This window comes from Hipposideros armiger, unplaced genomic scaffold, assembly GCF_001890085.2.
Source record: "Hipposideros armiger isolate ML-2016 unplaced genomic scaffold, ASM189008v1 scaffold_0, whole genome shotgun sequence".
NCBI classification, from domain to species: domain Eukaryota; kingdom Metazoa; phylum Chordata; class Mammalia; order Chiroptera; family Hipposideridae; genus Hipposideros; species Hipposideros armiger.
The window spans coordinates 4405403-4419497 of record NW_017731350.1 but is presented as its reverse complement, the minus strand read 5'-3'; the positions used below and the strand labels follow the sequence as shown (position 1 = coordinate 4419497).

Sequence of the window (14095 nt, the reverse complement as noted above, 5' to 3'; positions counted from 1 at the left end):
GCACGCTTATTTACTCTCTTCCTGATAGAAAATAAAGCATTTTCAGCTCTCTGCTTTTGCCTATGCTGTTCTCTCTCCCAGGAATACCACTGCTTCCTCCCTTTCTGTTTGAATCCGAGCCATCAAGCTCTCCACAAATGCTCCCATGATCCCTCAGTGTTTCACCCCCTCCTCCCCCCACCATATGTCCTCCTGCTTTGCTAATTATTTTGCCATGCTTGTCTTATCTCTACTACCAGTTTTCAAGCATCTCAAAGGTAGTGACTGTGTCTTAGACTTTTTTATATATATACTATAAATCTAAAAATTTGTGCTGATATCCTGCTCTGTGAAGGGAATGTCACTGGACATTTGGGGAAAGCAAAGAAATATAAGGCGTAGGTGCTGCCTTCTTACCTCACAGTTAAGGAGACCGTCACTGCAGCCCTTATGCGTTAGGCCTGCAGTAACTACCTGTTTGTATTAGTCAGCTAAAGCTGCCGTGGTGAAAGACACAGACTGGGGACTTTCAACAACAGAGGTTTATTGGGTTGTCGGAAAAGTCATGATGCATATTTGCAACGAAAAACAGAAAAAATACGTAATGACTTTTCTAACAACCCAATATTTTTCTCACAGTTTTAGAGGCTAAAAGTCCAAGATCAAGGTGTTGGCAGGTTTGGGTTTTGTTGCTGTTGTTGTTGTTGTTTTTCCTTTCACGAGGCCTCTCTCCTTGACTTGCAGATAGCTACCTTCCCACTATGTCCTCACATGGTTTCCCCTCAGTGCATGAGAGTTTGCTTGGTGTCTCTCTTTTTTAAAATTTATTTTTCAACTACCGTATTTGCCGGCGTATAAGACGACTGGGCGTATAAGACGACCCCCTAACATTTCCACTCAAAATACAGAGTTTGTTATATACTCACCGTATAAGACTACCCCCTCTTCCGCACACCTTCCACACACCAAATAAAAGGTAAAACAATATCAGATTTGATTTGGCCCACTGAAGTGCAAACAAGCGTATTGTATTTCGTGTCACCACATAACCGTTTTGGCGATGTTGAGCCACCATGTCTGCTACATGTTTTTCGAGTTCTGGCCAATGTGGGGTGCCTCTTCTTAATGCACACTTACCCCTTGGCATACTCTTTAATGCTTTCTCATTTGATTTCCAGTCCCGAACCATCTTTTCTGTTACTCCATATTGTCTTGCAGCAGCACAATTATTATTTTCCTTAGCAAAGTTTATAACTTTCAGTTTAAAATTTGCATCATACTTCTTTCTTTTGGCTGGTGCCATGATAGGGATGATAGGGGTTTGACTGGTCGACATTTTCTATGCTGTACTGTACAATGGTGCAGTATTGTGGTTGGCTGTTGGCTGTATACAAAGCCTGATTTGATTGGTCCCTGCTTCCTGTTTGCCCGCCCTGTCACTATAGCAGTCTGGTCCACCCTTGCATCAGCATCTCCCTGGGACCTCACTAGTGCGCAAGTGCGAGCTCTTCAACATTCTAGCAGGCACCATGATAGCGCAAAATCGCGAATCTTCAATGCATATGTAAAGAAATATACGGTAACCCGAATTTACCACACTCGCAAAATCGCACACAGCCGAGCATACACCCAGCAGCGCTGCTGATGCCTGAACGGTATGTGGAATGAAGTGGGCGGGCATCGGGAGGCCACTATGGCACGGGGCAAGCACTATGGGCAGTCTATCTGAAGTGTACCTGGCGTATAAGACGACCCCCCACTTGGAGGCATATTTTTCAGGGCCAAAAAATCGTCTTATACGCCGGCAAATACGGTACACTTGACATACAATATTATATTAGTTTCAGGTGTACAACATAGTGAGTAGACATTTGTATGCCTTACGAAGTGCTCACCCCATAGATAAGTCTAGTACCCATCTGACACCATACATACTTATTACAAGATTATTGACTATATTCCCTATGCTGTACTTTACATCCCCATGACTATTTTTATAACTGCCAATTTGTACTTCTTAATTCCTTTACCTTCTTCTCTCTCTCTCTCTCTCTCTTTAGTTTCAGGTGTATAAAGCAATGTAATGGTTAGACACTTACACCCCTCACAAAGTGATAACCATCACCCCCAATCTACTACCCCTCTGACATCATATATAGCTGTTACAATACTGTTGACTATTTTCCCTATGCTGTACCCCACATCCCGTTGCTATATATGTATATGTGTGTATATATACATATATATATATAAAATTATAGTTGACATTCAATATTATTCTACTTCAGCTTCAGATGTATAGCATATTGGTCAGGCATCTACACAGTCTGTGAAGTGATCCCCCTGATAAGTCCAGTGCCCATCTGGCACCCTACATAATCTTTACAACATTATTGATTATATTCCCCAAACTGTATTTCATATCCCCGTGACTATATTATGACTACTAATTTGCACTTTCTAACCCCTTCACCTTCTCCCCCATCCCCAACCCTCTCCCATCTAGCAACCATCAGTTTTTCTCTGTATCTCTGAGTCTATTTCTGTTTAGTTTGCTCATTTATTCTGTTCTTTAGATTCCACATATAAGTGAGATCATATGGTATTTGTCTTTCTCAGTCTGACTTATTTCACTTAGCATAATATTCACCTTCTGTCTCTTTGTGTGATCAAATTTCCTCTTCTTATAAGGACAGTCAGATTGGATTAGAGCCCATTGTTACAATCTCATTTTAACTTAATCATCTCTTTAAAGGGCCTTTCTCCAAATACAGTCACATTCTGAGGTACTCAGGGTTAGGATTTCAACATATGAATTTTGGGGGGGAGGGGGGGGGCACAATTCAGCCCATTACCCTGTTGAATGATTGGTTAATTATAACCCTGTGCAGTAAATTCCACCTTCCATAGGAGGCTAAATAGTTGTGGCAATTGCCTGTGGATTGTTGGATAACACATTCCTGAATTTTTGGAGGCATTCCACCAGATATGCTGCCTTTGGTTTTACTATAAAACACAATGTAAGGCACAGGGAAGTCCTTATTGCTTGAAGCAGTAACCGAAGTGTATCACTCCGTACTTGGTTTTCCATCTTTCAATATTAGAAGTGGAGCCTCCACATGACCACAAAAAAACTCAGGGGATTATAATCGTATCTCTTAGTATGATTCTCAGTCTGCAGCTTCCTGAAGCTTGGTTTTCTATCCTCGGTTCTCCATGCCATAACATTTTCTTTGAGTCTTTTCTGTGGTTAAAGCTTGTCAAGAATCTGATCTGTTAGGCACATGACCAAGGTGGGTGGCAGTACTGGGGATAATTACAGGCCAGTGGAGGTAATTGGTATTCGGATTAGCTAAGGGCAGGCGTGGTACAGGTGTGGCTGACTATGGAATGAGATGAGTGAAGGAACACAGAGGTGAAAGCATGTGACCAGTATCAGGGTTTGCTGAAGTCTGGAGGACAAAGTTGAAGGAACAGCAAGTAAAATTCTGCTCAACTGGATGGAGAAGCATCAGGCTAAGAATTTGTGAGGGAAGATGTTGCTCGGAAAGCATGCAACACTGCTTTGGCACACTCTCTGTTCCACCCAGCAGAAGAGCCCTTTAAAAGCTTAGCACGGTTGGTCTCTCAAGATAAGCAACGGCCATGTGCAGTTCGGATAGTCAGCACACACAGGTGTGGCCACACAGGTGGCTTAGGGATGGATGACTTCTGTGTCATACCAGTTGTTAAATACTTTGAATATCACCCTTGTGCCTGTGTATAATTTCTCTATCTTTTTTGGTAACATTTCTATCAAGGGCACCAGCTACTCTGCTATTCAGTGTCCTCATAAAGATTTATATGATAAATTTCACTTGGCATTTAGAACTCAGGATGATACATATTTTTATGCTGTAGTGTACAGTTCCAATTAACATTAGCACTGAAGTCACCGGAAGGGTCAGTTTCTTTATAGGGCAGTGACTACTGACAATTCGTCTTGGCTGACTGGATGTCATCCAGTACATTGGCCAACGAGGCCAAGGCACACATCTGTGTTATATTTCAACCTCCTTCTTGCCCTGTTCTTTTCCTCTTTAATTTGGACCTAAGCTTTTGCTACTGAGTACCTAAGTGTAGCATTGGGAGGTTCCCTTATCATTCATTCATTCATTCCTCCCACAAATATTATAGAGTTCCTACAAGGTGAGGAACAATGGTGAGCAAAGCCTGACTTGGTCCTTGTCCTCGGGGAGTTTAGAGTCAAACAGATAGCTCATGGCACAATAAGCCAACAAGTCACTTCCTCATTTATGGCTTGAATCTCACCCCTGCCTACTTCCCCTAAACCTTGCCTGGTTCATTATTTTCCTTCTTTGCAACTTCAATTTCTTTAATAAATAATCTTCCCCTCTGCCCACCAACATGTGCATATCTCCGTTGTACTGAAATGATAATCCTCTTGTCTTCATTTAAGTTCTTGATTATCATCTTCTTTCCCCATCAACAGACTTCACAAGCAAGTTAGCCTTCACCTCCCACTGCCCACTCATTTCTTAACCACCTATAGTCCTGCTTCTACCCCTACTTCTCCGAGTGGCCAGGTAATTTGACTGCTCTGTGTGTCACCTCTATTTGATCAACTGAGAGTTCTTTTCGTTGCCATGCTAAGACTAAGCAGCAGGCAAGAATGGGCCTTTAAATCTGTACACCTCTGTCCCTGAAAGCCTTCCCTCTAACTCATCCTAGAAAAAAATGGCCCCTGGAGGAAGCAACTAACTAGCTGTTAGACCTTAGGACGAGTCACTTAAGGCCTCAGTTGCGTTATCTGTGAGATGGGTAAGTTCTGCCGAGATCTCTTCTTGCCTTAGGAGTTTGTGGGTGTAGGAAATTAGATGAGGAAAGAGCCAAGGGTAAGAGTGTCTCCTGACCCTAGGGACGGTAGGACAGCAAGGAGGTAGCAAACTTTCTGATAGCTCACGGAGAAAAGGTAGTTGGGGAAGGGAGGCCAGAAGGGGCTGGAGGGCAGTGAGGAGACTGCAATGGGGAAGAGCAAAGGGGCAAAATAAACTCTTTCCTGGAATTGAAGCAGGGCCTGGTTGGCACCCCCACAGTAGAGGCTTCTCCTCTCCCAGCCTCACCTTTACTTGACCTACCTATAGCTCAACAATAGATCAACCCCCTGTGGAAAGTTACCCTGAAACTTATGATTATTACCCTTAGGCTTATTGATCACAATCTCTATGGTCTAGCATTCTTTCCAGGCTAATTCCATCATTGTTCCTGGGTTGCTGACTCCACCACAGAATCATGTGGCCACAGGGAAGGCATCATGCAGACCGCCTCCCAGACCTGTCATGTAACCTCTAGAGCAGCGGTTCTCAACCTTCCTAATGCCGCGACCCCTTAATACAGTTCCTCATGTTGTGGTGACCCCCAACCATAAAATTATTTTCGTTGCTACTTTATAACTGTAATTTTGCTACTGTTATGAATCGTAATGTAAATATCTTTTTGTTTTCCGATGGTCTTAGGCAACCCCTGTGAAAGGGTTGTTTGACCCTCAAAGGGGTCGCAACCCACAGGTTGAGAACCACTGCTCTAGAGGGATGCCCAGATTTTCCTTTAAAGACCCCAAGCTGGTCTGAGAATGGGAAAGCAGTTTTTGGAGGTGTTAACCTGCTGCCTTCTCAGACCACCAGTGCTCTGATAATAAATACTTATTCTTCGACTCAACTTCTGTGTCGGTCTGTTGGCTGAGTGGCACAAGTAGCATGAGCCCTGGACTCATTGGGCCTCTGGTTTCAGAATCATAGCTATAGACACTCATCAAACAAGAAGCTATGTGCAGGCTCTGAGCTTGTAGACCCAGAATATGCTGAGCTTGAAGCGTATCCTTGACTTGTGTGAGTTCCATGGATAGAAATATAGACATCTTCCTTCCCAAAATGAAGATCTACAAGTACCAACTATTATGGTTAGTCGAATACATCAAACTCCCCTATTAGAGATGAGTGCCTTGAGGGCAGCGAGCCTCTTTTCAATCTTTATAGCTTTCCAACCACTGTAGGAAGTAGGCACTTGGTTCGTTAAATTGAACTGAAATATATTCTTAGATTTTTTTCCAGCTTGGTACTGAAGGGAAATTCTGAGAGTGATTTAGAGTGATTAATACATTGGATTATTTTAGCATTAATGTTTGTGCTTTATATATTCTACTTATATGAAACTTTCCCTCATTTATTTACTTACTTATTCATTTGTTATCTGTTTTTTTCCACAATGTAAGCTTTGGAGGACAGAAATAGTACTCCCTACACTCCCAACACTTAGAAAAATGCTTGGCACATGGTGGGGCTCTTGATAAATATTTATTGAATGACTGCATGGGGAAAATCTCTACTTATGATTCTTATATAATGAAAAGTTAGGGCCTGCCTGCTTGCCTTCAGGACTGAGGAAGTATAGCTAGCGATTTTCTCTTCTCTGCTTTCTCATGCCTTTCCTCTACCCCAATGGCAGAGTTTGGGCAGCTCTGGAATGGGTGGTGGGGAAGGGGAGTGTGTCCACCCCATCGAGCTGAGAGAGTGGAACTTTGTCACCCTGCAGCCACCCAGAAGGTCCCATAGCTGTCTATTTGAATCTGCTGCAGTCTGAAGCTCAGTAGGGAAGGTTTGGTCAGGGAATGGCCAGTCTCACATGAGTTGTGTTGGGGCTCAGCAGGGAGGATCCCCCAGCAGAGCACTAGTGAGTACCACCATGAGCTCTCACCCATGTATCAGCTGCCTTGGCAGAGGTTCTGTCCCCCAGCACCAGCAGTTGGTAGGCCCCATCTCCTCAGGAAAATTCATAGTCATTGGTCAACAGAGATACAAAAGAATGAATTGGTGTGTCAATAGCTGTTAATTTCATCAATGTGCAGGTATTTGTTCTGAAAGCCAAGCCTAATAAAACACAAGGGCTGTTGTCTTCATGCTGGATATGGAAGGTCCTACCTTCATGTGTGCTCACAGGCTGGTGGAAGCCATGACCTAATCTAATGATGGCGGAAAGGAGCAGCCATTCTTGCTGCTCTCAGAAAGTGTGGCTGAGCCATGAAGAGGATAAACTTTACCTTCGGTGGCCTATGCCCTCCCTCTGTGGCCCTTACCTGTTTCAATGTCCCTGTGTTCCTAAATGGGAAGAGAACCACCTGCTTGATTGAATTCATAAGTCTAAGGCATTTTGTAAGTTTCTAAGGTAATTTGTTTCTCCTTCTGTTAAGTATTTGAATTCTAAAAGAAGATTGCTTAAATAAGTAACGATTATGCCCTTTGATTTGGTAACCTCCTTAGAAGAATAAAATACAAAGGAAGAACCCAAAAGCAAGAGGAAGGAGGAAAAAAACTCAAATTTGCAATAATAGGGAATGGTGAAATCAGTACAATTGAATACTATACAACTTTTAAAAAACAAGAAGACTGAGGCATATGTACAAATCTATAAGAAATAATGTTGGGAGAAAAAAGCTAGCTCACAAAATAGTTCATGTACTGGTTACATATCTGATTACTGATTTGTAAAAATATGTTCATTTCTTATACACTGTAAAAGTGTTCTATATTCTATATCACTAATCTGTCTCTAACACAATGCTTTGCATGTGGTAGGTATTTTGGAATATTTATTAAATGAATGAAGGAACCAGAAGTAAATTTAGAGAAATGCTTGGCATTTATATTCATCAGATTTCTTTTACTGTAAAGCTGCTTAAATGCATAACAAAAGAGTTTTTAAAAAAGATTATCTTTTCAATTTCATGTATATGAAAGGAAAGGAAGGAAATATTAATACAAAAACATTAACAGTTGTGGTGTCTGAGTCATGAATTACGGGTAATTTCTATTTTCATTTGTAAACTTCTCTGTAGGTTCTCAATTTTCTACAATAACCATGATCAGGGAGAAATTATTTGTTTAAAGGATCATCCTGAGACAGCAAGTTATAAACCCAAAAGAACGAACCTCTGTTGTTGAAATCGCAGGCACTGTGGTGAGCTTGGGGGTGGGAAATGGCTGGCATCTCTCAAGTCTCACAACACAGACCACCGCCAACCCAGTCCTCTTACATATACAACTGCCTTTGGCATTCAGACTTCAAAAGTGAGAAGCAGCTACTGCAGCAAGCCTGATGGAAGCCTACATATGTTAGAGACGCACGCCTGTGTTTCCATCATTAATGCTTGGGGAAAATAGGTGAAATTGTCACCTTGGAAGGATGCAAAGAAAGCATTCAAAGCATTCAAAGCATAAATTTAACATAACCAAAATGTCCATCATAGAGAATATAATCCCCAAGATTCAGTTGTAAAAACCAAAGGAAATGTATGGTTCCTTCATCTTCTTAGTTGAGGTTAGAATGCACGGACAATGTTCACCTTAGGAGAAACAGGACAACTGTTGAGACTTAAAGTGTGAAGTGGTCATGCAGAAAGGAAGGTTGTCTTTTAAACATGGTCACACCTACATTGCCACTGGGCCCAAGGCACCCTGGAGCTGCAGATATCACTGGAGAATTCACCACCAAGTGCGAAGCAAGACGATGTTGCTAAGTTCTTACCTCTGAAAAGTGAACTAACTAATGTAGAAGCAAAGAATATTTTAGAGAATAGCTGCTGCATAATGTACAGGAATAAAGTTATAGCAGCAAATCAATAAGACCCGGCAAAGAGATCAGAAAACCTGGTATTTGATAATGGAACACGATAACATTGTAAGTTCTTTATTTGGCTTTAAAAAATCAACTTCCTGGGCAAAAAGTTTTACTACCCAAATAACAACTTAGGAGGTACTAGAACAAAAAGAAACTTACATAATTCAAAATCACTATCATGAGGGGGTAAAAATCATTTAATTTTCAATTGTTAAAAAGAAATTTGGGCCGGCCGAGTGGCGCTATGGTTACGAACTGGCTTGGGACACCAGAGAGCCCTGGTTCGGATCCCATATATGAGGGCCAGTGACACTGCCCTCTACAGCTAAGATGCTGAACAACAGCTCAAACTGGAGCTGGGCTGCTGGAAGTCACCGGTGACGGCGTAGGCTGCAGCCCCTGTGACAGTGGGTTGCCATGGGCTACCGTGTGTAGCCAGCAGCCAGCGTGAGCGGCCAGCAACCGCAGTGAGCGGCCGTCCAGAAGCCGGCGACTGATGTGCCTCACTCGGGAAGAGCGCAATGATGGTGCCAACTTGGGCCAGTGAAGCAACGTCCTCCACAACTAAACTGAAGAACAAAAGGACAGCAACTTGTCTGTTCCCCTTCCCCCAACTCCCCAGCACTGTTCCCATCCCCCCAATTCCCCAATAAAAAATCTTAAAAAAAAAAGAAATTCACTAGATGTTTTAAGTGAAACCCTATGTTTATGAAATACTTGTTTCATACCACATGCTAGAAGATAGTAACCTTTAGCAGAGGTTAGATAGCTTAAATAAAAGCAGCATTTTGATAGGCTCAGAGTAAAGCATGGGTGTGTATAAAGGGGTCAACATCCAGTCTTGGACCACAAAGTGAACCTAGAGTCTTGTTGCTTTGGAAACAATAAAGTTTGGGTAGATGTAGAATGTTTGTACAGTAACCTTCTTGTATAAAACTCTATGCCTCGGTTGTAAATCAACTCCACATCTCTGTCAAAAAGGACTTAGATTCTCCAGGCAAGAGACGGATGCTCCATTCTAACTGATATAATTACAAACACTAAAGATCCTGATACATATGATTATAGAGAACAAAGTTTCTCAGTGAGTAGGAAAGCAGTAGTCGCTCGAAGAAGGCAGCTATTATGACGCTTTACAGCTGCAGTATGTCCTTCGGGGACACTGCATCCTGTTAACTGTGCAGCTGGCTTTATCTGTGCCTATTCTTCTAGCCTGATGAATGTCTGGGCAGATTGTTACCTCCTTGGTTTGAACTAAGTTTTACTTTCTCATGGGCAAACACTATACTAAGTGCTTTGCATATATTATTTCCATTCATCTTTGCAACAATCCTTTGCTAGCATTTTATTTACAGATGACTGAGGTGTTTAAAGTGTTCAGTTCAAAGTCACACTGCTACTAAGGGGCAGAGCCATTTCAAACCCAGGTCTACCTAACTCTAAACTTAGTCTTCTTAATGACTATACTCCAAGCAAATGTAGAAATTAAAGACTATTAAAAGGAAAATTGACAAAATTCATTTTGTGGGAAAGTGGCAGGCTCATGCATTGTAGGTAGGACCATAGATTGGAACAATTTTTCTGGAGATCAGTAGTAAAAACAAGTATGTACCCTTTGAGCCAGCAATTAACCTTCTAGGAATTTAACTTAAGAAAATAATTTTCAAACTGTGCACAGAGGAGTGCATTAGAATTACATATCAGTTTACAAAAATAAATACACAAAAACCAGAAACAATGTAAACGTTTTCCAGTAGGGATTGGTTAAGTAAGTGGTTAAAGAGACATACAATGCAAGAGTAGTCAGCCATTTTAATGATGAAAATATACTGTACCATAAAAGACACCAGATTATCAATGAGCATTTATAGTGTGATTTTTTATTATGTAAAATTGAATACCTTACTGTATTTATATGTGCAAATAAATATATAGTCAATATATGGAAAGGTGTTCACTATGTTTTTTTCTGACTCAGTGGAGTTTGTGTTTTTACTTTTTGTACTTTTCTTTATTGTTTGAATATTTTATGAATTTGTTTCATTACAAAACAAAGAATTATTTGAAAATAAGTGTCACAAGTAAATCAGTTCTTGCTTCAGTAACTGATCATGTACTCTAGCCAGATGTTTTATAGAACTTGGAATCTATTATGCTTCGGAGAAAATTCAACAGGTATGTTACAGACCCTGGTCACATAACTAGTATGTTTCTATTCTATTAAAGGATTATTATTAATGTATGGGGTTCATAGGACCTGGACTAAAACCAGATCTATTTGGGTAATAAAGTTAAATGTCTTACATTTTCATCTAACAACTCTCTTCGAAGAACTTTCATTTAGGAGTCAGTCCTACTTGTTGATTGGCATTGTACTTTGGGAGTAAAGGAACTTTCACTTAAATAACTAACGTAAATAGATTTCAGAGAGGCTGTTGTGGGGTTCAAAAAGTAAACCTAACTAATAAATCTTTTGCCCCTGCATTAATGGTTCCTGGGGGGTTAGTTGGGAGAAAGGAAGCCAGCCTGTTTAGGAAAAGTAGATGGAGCTGGACAGGTATTGAAAATGGCTAGAGGAGAGAAGACCAATTGGGAGAGATAAAAGCAGGTTATAAGTTCATGAAAAGTGACCAACATCACTAATCATCAGGGAAATCAAATCAAAACTTCAATGAGATAGCATCTCACATCCATTAGGATGGCTACTACAAAAAAAACACAAAAAACACAAATCAACAAGTGTTGGCAAGGATGTGAAAAAGTTGGAACCCTTGTGTACTATTGGTGAAAATGTTAAAATAGTACAGCTGCTGTGGAAAACAGTAAGGAGGTTCCTCAAAAAAAATTAAAAATAGAATGACCATATGACCCAGCAATTTCACTTCTGGGTATATACACAAAATAATTAAAAGCAGGGTCTCAAAGAGATATTTATACAACCATGTTCATTGCAGCATTATTCACAATAGCTAAAATGTGGAAGCAACCAAGTGTCCCTTGACGGATGAATGGATAAGCAAAATGTGGTCTATACATATGGCAGACTATTCAGCCTTAAAAAGGAAGGAAATTCTGCAATATGCTACAACATGGATGAACCTTGAGGACATTATGCTAAGTGAAATAAGTCAGTCGCAAAAAGACAAATATTCTATGATTCCACTTAGAGTAGTCAAAATCATACAGACAGAAAGTATATGGTGGCTGCCAGGGGCTGGGGGAGGAGCGAATGGGAATTATTGTTTAATGGTATAGAGAGTCAGTTTTACAAGATGAAGAGTTATAGAGATGATGGTGATGGCTGCACAACAATGTATTTAATCACTGAACTGTACACTTCAAAATGGTTAAGATGGTAAATATGTGTACTTTAACACACATGTACACAAAAAGTGGGTAATAACTGTTTTGGCAAGTGATTATGATTTGTAGAAGAAGAAAATAGTAGAAGGGTTTTACTAAGAGTTTAACTTAAGAAGGAGTCTCACCCTAGAAAAGTTTTTTCTTTAGCATCTACAGATGATTATGGCAATATAAATAATACCTTAAGTTTCATTAATCATTCAACAAAATCTCAGCACTGCATATCCTAAGGATGTTTTAAAGTTAATTAACACTGAGCTGCAGGTGTTGGGGGTGGGGGCCGGAAGAAAAGATGCAGGTGTTATTAACAGTTGAAGCTGCGGAAACAAACCAAGTCAATCTAGGTGAGAGGAAAGGAGGGACAAAATAAAACCTTAAGGATATCAACATTTTATGGCTTTGCGAAAAAGGAGCAGCCAAGACAAGTGCTAGAAAAGGGAAGGTCAGAAAACAGGTGGAGAAAGCGGAATGATGTAGAAGGCAGAGGAAGAGAGCACAGTTTCAAAAAGGAGTCAGCAGTATCAGGCGCTGTAGAAAGGCATGGGAGGACTGAAACGTCCACTGGCTTTGGCAACCAGCAGTTGCTAGAGTGTAGCCCCAACAGGAGTCAGCATTAACTCACACGTGGCTCACTTGTAGGCACCTTCACACAGTCTGGACTGGACTGGAGTAGGAGGCAGGTGCTGTAGAAGGGGACTAAACCAGCTCTTACTGGGGATGGGGACTCTGCAGGTGGCTAGAGGTCTTGCTAAACCAGACGGAGGCAAGGCCCAGCGCCCCAGTAACAGGTCTTTGACAAGAATTAGTTGAATTAATATATAAAAGAATGAATCTATAAATGAATGCGGAGTGTGGGCTAAAGGTTGTTTCATGCGCAGGACAGGAAGTGGATGCTGATCTAGGGGATCGCAGTGAATGATGGCAGAATGGAGGACAGCCTTTGGGAGAAGTTGCCCGCTGCTTCAGAGGGATGCCAGGGAGATTGGTGTTTTCAAAGCAAAGTCAGGTTTCAGTTAGGAGAAGCGGTGTGAAGGGCTTAAGGATTTACAGAGGTTGCTGGAAATTAAAACTGGGCAGAAAATACTGGAAGACATTTAGCAGAAATCGTTGGGAGATAGCAGGCACGTGAAAGGATTGTGGCACGTGAAAGCAGCCAACTGGGAATGAGAGCAGGACAGGATAGATGTATGCTTCACAAAGTACTTCCGCAGCCAGTGACGCATGCATCAATCCTTTGCACAACCCGGGGAGAGAGATAGGTATTATATTGCCAGCCTTTGGAATAAGGGTTGCTTTTCAGATAAAGCCATCATGGCACAGAAAGCCTGTTCAGCAGCTGTTTGATTCCTCTGGTGACAAGAAACACTCTACTTTTGGAAGTAGCACTTCCACTACAGAATTGAAAAAAAAAAAAGCCGGTGGAAAAGAAGAAAGGTGTGGGCCCTCTTGAGGGGAAAACTCTGTCAACGTTAGACATTTTGGGTAATTCACAGAATTACTGCCGAGCCAGACGTGTCAGTCAGCTCTTTTCATCAGTGCAACGAAGGGGGCAGATGATCTTTCTTTTCCCTTGTCTAACAGCCTGTGAAATCATCTAGGCAACCACCTCCCAATTTTACAGAATAAAAAACGAGGCCCGCGGGATGTGTCCAGCTCAAAGTAATACAACAAATTAGTGGAGGGACGGGCCCAGAACCGACTCCTTCCCGGTCCACAGGGCCTCTCGCCGCTCCACAACCTTCTCTGAAAGATAAGCCCAGCGAGAGGCTGCAGGCCGGCGGCCTAGCTGAAAGCACGCTGGGGTTCGAGGCCGCTTCCCGGCAGCAGTCAGAGGAACGCCCCGAGGGGAGGGGAAGAGTTGGGGCCTCCTTTCCCACACTTCGTTAGGACGCGGGCCGGGGCGGGACCACAGCAGCCCTCTCTGGGGCCTGCGGCCGGCAGAGGGCGCGGGGCGGCTCCTTGCTCCGCGGCCCAGCAGGTGGGGAGCGCGCTGCCCCGGGCGCGCCGTCGGAGCTCGCGGGCACCGGGTCGCGGCGGCCCAGCGGGGCCGAAGAGCGCAAGGGCAGCGCGGCGGCCGGGG

General features: G+C 42.2%; 1 protein-coding gene across 1 annotated transcript in view; it reads left to right on the top strand.

The window, feature by feature from the left end:
- LOC109391531 (serine/arginine repetitive matrix protein 1-like) overlaps nt 1-8905 on the top strand; it is a 120742-nt gene extending 111837 nt beyond the window's left edge. Inside the window, exon 4 of the mRNA XM_019659171.1 lies at nt 7871-8905. The gene's annotated coding sequence lies outside the window, so the exon portion shown is untranslated. The remainder of the gene's footprint in view (nt 1-7870) is intronic.
- Nucleotides 8906-14095: the final 5190 nt, after the last annotated feature.